General features: G+C 45.8%; 1 pseudogene; it reads left to right on the forward strand.

Annotated features, from left to right (window-relative positions):
• The first annotated feature begins 2,703 nt into the window (after positions 1-2,703).
• On the forward strand, positions 2,704-3,393 carry LOC116886412 (annotated as a pseudogene).
• The last annotated feature ends 1,568 nt before the right edge of the window (positions 3,394-4,961 follow it).

The raw sequence follows: 4,961 nt of genomic DNA on the forward strand, positions 1-4,961 counted from the left end.
AGCTCTGTGAGTTCCGGGACAGCCAGGGCTACACATAGAAACCCTGTCTCAACAACAACAACAACAACAGCAGCAGCAGCAGCAGCAACAGCAGCAGTAGTAGTCGTCGTCGTCATCACCATCATTGTAATTTTTAAAAATTGGGCAAGGAACATACATGAAAGGAGGGTTCTAAGTTGCCTGGGACATTACACACATGAGAGACATCGTTCCTTTGTATGGTGCATGAGGTTGGTCCTATGTGTTTAGAGTCCTAAAGGGAGGTGTGGGATATAGGGCAACATTTGGAGGCTATGCAGGGAAGAGTCATTTAAAGCCAAATAATAGAATTAGATCACCTGAAGAATGGATAGGTATAGAGGAGAGGTCTGAACTCTGAGTGCTTTGAGGCTTTTGAGTGAGGACATCTGTCATGTAGGAGGAACAAACAGGGATATGGCAGGAGGACCTAGGGAGACCACAAAGAGGCCATCAGAACTGACTTGTCAAGACACATGTTGCCCATCATGGAGGAGACGCAGACACAGATGTCACCATTAGTGTGCATAAGGTCCACAAGCGTCACTGGTACTGGTCCTGGAACTCCCAGGGTGGGAGTGCAGACAGCAAGTCTGGCCCATAGCTGGGAAAGTCTTTATAAAGGAAAGCAGAGAAATCATAGTACTTAGAAAAGTGCATGCATGCAGAGAATAGGAACAAGTTTGAGTGATGGGGAGTGGGGGTTACATGGGGACTTTCATGTCCTGGAAGTTCCCCTCAAAGGAGCAGAGAGTTTGTTCAGTGTGGGGAAGGAAAAAGCTGCATCTGCACTTAAGGAGGGTATGAGGGTGGTCCATATGAGCACCTCTGACTTCTTAGTCAAATCGAGAGTTAGCTCATTGTGGTGAGGGTAAAAAGAACAAAGACAAAAGTTGGAAGAAAGGAAGGAGGGAAGGATGGAGGATGGAAGGAAGAAAGAAAGGATGGATGGACGGAAGTAAGGAAGGATGGATGGATAGATGGACGGAAGGAAGGAAGGAAGGAGAAAACACTTCTGGGGAAGAAGGGAGAAATGTATCCAGCATAGCAAAACTCTATTTTCACTGTCAGGCCCTACTTGTCAATAAACAAAGGGTAGATTTTCTTTCAGTGAACTTTAACAATTCAGGAACAGGTGGGGAGGGGCAGAGGTTTGAATGTAACTTGAAACAAATACATTTTGGGGTGGGAGAGGAAGGACTGAGTTGGGATCTGCTGTAGTGATCACCATATTGAACGAGAGAGACTTAATTACAGAGAGTTAGCCGAGGATACAAGTGGAGGATAGATTGATTGGTGAGTGTTTCTCCCATGGGGATCAGAGTGAGGGCTGAGGGTGGTGGGAATGTGTGTATTTGGAATTGTCATTATAAGGAAGGTGTTACTATGAATAATGACGAGACCCAGGTATGACCGTGGAGCAGGTTGGGATGGCATAAGCAAGATAACATCAGCAGCCTGCATGCAAGATTCTTGCAAAGATCTTTTCAGTGGTATTGACATAGCCCATAATTAGATTACCATTGGAGAGGCTGTGCTTGTGGGTATTTGAAGAGTGGGAAGAAGTTACTAGCATGTCAGTACACTTGATAACAGAAAGTGCGTGCTGTGTGGAAGAGCATCTGAGCTCGAAAGTCTAGGGAACAAGAAGGGAGGTGGTGACTGGCAACGAACACTCATGGCTGAGAGACAGAGATTCATTCAGAGAGGTATAGCATGTAAAGAAGACATCGAGGATACATGGACTTTTGATGGTAGAGTGTTCCAGTGGAAACGGCGAAGCATCTACATGATAAGGAAATGTCTGAGACTAGATCTGGCAAAGAAAGACAGAGCTATGTGGGGATGCACCCTATAGCAAGAAGTGGTAACTATGGCTTCTCTTTGTGTCTGAGATGAGACAGGTGTCTTTTCATTGAGGAGAAACTTCCAAGACAGAATACTGTGTTTTGAGACTAGTGTGAGGGAATGTAGCTTGTACACAGGCTAAAGCAATTTTAGAGACTTAAAAGAACATGGCCAGGAGCTGGAGAGATGGCTTAGAGGTTAAGAGCACTGACTGCTCTTCCAGAGGTCCTGAGTTCAATTCCCAGCAACCACATGGTGGCTCACAACCATCTGTAATAAAATCGGATGCCCTCTTCTGGTGTGTCTGAAGACAGCTACAGTGTACTCACATAAAATAAATAAAATCTTAAAAAAAAGAACATGGCCAGTAGGTGGCGGTGTTGGCCCAAGATAGTCTGGTTGCTGGTTGTTCAAAAGTAGGCAGAGGAGGTCACAGACTGAGTGGGAGGGAGAGAAGGCGATGCTCTCAGTAAAATGAAAAGGATGGTGGTGGGTTTAAGTGATCCTGCTTTCTGAATAAATCTTCTACTCTTAAGAATATTTATTTTCATTTTCTGTGTATGCATGAGTGACTGTATGTTTGTATACGTACCATGTATGTGCCTGGAGCCCATGGAAGCCAGAAGAGGGCATTTTATCCCCTGGTACTGGAGTGGCTATCCACTGCCATGTGAGAACCAAGCCCAGGTCCTTAAGGGCAGCAAAGTGCTTTTAGCCATTGCCCCATCTCTGCAGCACCCTCACACCCCTTAATAAATCTTTCTTAGGATAGCAATTACACATTTTCAGAAGTTCTGTGATGTTTTAAAATATTTGAGTGAGGCTTCTTCCTTTCCTCTAGTGGCAGCCATCAGGTGAGCCAAGATGGGTGCATACAAATACATCCAGGAGCTATGGAGGAAGAAGCAGTCCAGTGTGATGCGCTTTCTTCTGAGGGTCCGCTGCTGGCGATACCGCCAGCTCTCTGCGCAGCACAGGGCTCCCCGCCCCACCCGGCCTGATAAAGGCGAAGGCTGGGATACAAGGCTAAACAAGGTTATGTCATTTACAGGATCCGTGTCCGCCTGGTCGCAAGCCCAGTTCCTAAGGGTGCAACCTCACGGCAAGCCTGTCCACCACGGTGTTAACCAGCTGAAGTTTGCCAGAAGCCTTCAGTCTGTTGCTGAGGAGAGAGCTGGGCGCCATTGTGGAGCTTTGAGAGTCCTGAATTCCTACTGGGTTGGTGAAGATTCCACATATAAATTTTTTTGAGGTTATCCTCATTGATCCATTCCATAAAGCTATCAGAAGAAATCCCGACACCCAATGGATCACCAAACCAGTCCAAAGCACAGGGAGATCGTGGGCTGACTTCTGCTGGTCATAAGAGCCGTGGCCTTGGAAAGGGCCACAAGTTCCACCACACCATTGGTGGGTCTCGAAGCCTGGAGAAGGCGCAACACTCTTCAGCTCCACCGTTACCGCTAATCCACGTAATATTTGTAAAATTCATATCCAATAAACAACTTAGGACAGTCAAAAAAAAAATTTGAGTGAGAGATAATTACAGAGACATACAAAATGCAAAGAACAGGGCTTTCACTTTGTATTTTGAAAATAGGGGAAAAGAGAGGAAAAACCCTGAGGACCTGCATGGGACAATCCGGAGGCTGGGCTGGTGAAACTGATTTTATTTGGTTCCTGAAACCACCCTGTGTACAACAGATGAGGACATTAGAAATCACCAACCAGTGCTGGAGAGATGGCTCAGTGGTTAAGAGCACTGACTGCTCTTCCAGAGGTCCTGAGTTCAAATCCCAGCAACCACATGGTGGCTCACAACCCTCTGTAATGGAATCTGATGCCCTCTTCTGGTGTGTCTGAAGACAGTGACAGTGGACTCACATACATAAAATAAATGAAATAGCAGAGGGGGGAGGAGGAGGAGAAAAAAAAGAAAACTGGTCACCAACCAGAGGCTCAGCAGTTAAGAGCACTGGCTGCTCCTCCAGAAGGCTTGTGTTGGTTCCTGGCACTTACATGGTAGCTCACAACCACTCATAACTCCAGGTCCAGGGGATTCAGTACCGCCTTCTGATCACTACAGCACTAGGTACACACACACACACACACACACACACACACACACACACACACACTCACACACACACACACTCACACACACATACACACACACACACACACACATACACTCACACACACACACACACACACACACTCACACACACACATACACACATACACTCACACACATACACTCACACACACACTCACACACACACTCATACTCATACACACACGCACACACACACGTGCACACACACACATACACACACACTCACACATGCATACAGTCATTCACAAACGATAAAAACAAATAGATCTTTAAACATTTTATTATTTTTATTTTAATTTTTCTTCCAGTGTAATATTTGTATTAATTATTTGTGAATTTTATTCAATACACACCATCATGCTTGCTTCCCAGTCCTCCCAGGCTCACCCTTTCCCTTGCCCTCCCAAACAAAACAAAACTGGGAAAACCCACCAAGTTCGATTGGTGTTACCCATAGACTTCCTGGAGCACGAGGTCCTTAAGAGGAGCTGAAGTCCGTCCTCCACCAGAATCGGTTAACTGTGAAGAACTGCACTTCAGCAACTTTTAAGGATTCTCTTCAAGAGCTGGGCTGTGTCTGTGTGTGAGTGTGTGTGTGTGTGTGTGTGTGTATGTGTGTATCCCAGAAGCCTTCAGTGTCTCTCCTTCTTGGTTTGAGTTGGTAGTCATCAATACCACTGCAAAAGAAGTGTCCTTGCTCATAGCAGATGGATCGTGGATGGGGCATTCTTTCTGGTGACAGCACGGTTGATGGACATGGACATGAATCACGGACCATGGACATCAACCAAGTCCCCCAGGAGCATGGGTCATGAGTGTCATCTTTCTTAAGTCACTATTTTCTCATTACCCGAGAACACGTGCTGTTAACACATTTCATTCTAGTTGCTCTAACAAACGTGCAAATAAAAACATAAAACATGTCCCTCTTCTGTGCGTTTGACTTGGGATGTAGAAGGCTGAGCGTCAATGGTGGAAG

This window comes from Rattus rattus, chromosome 17 (genome assembly GCF_011064425.1).
Source record: "Rattus rattus isolate New Zealand chromosome 17, Rrattus_CSIRO_v1, whole genome shotgun sequence".
Lineage (NCBI taxonomy): Eukaryota > Metazoa > Chordata > Mammalia > Rodentia > Muridae > Rattus > Rattus rattus.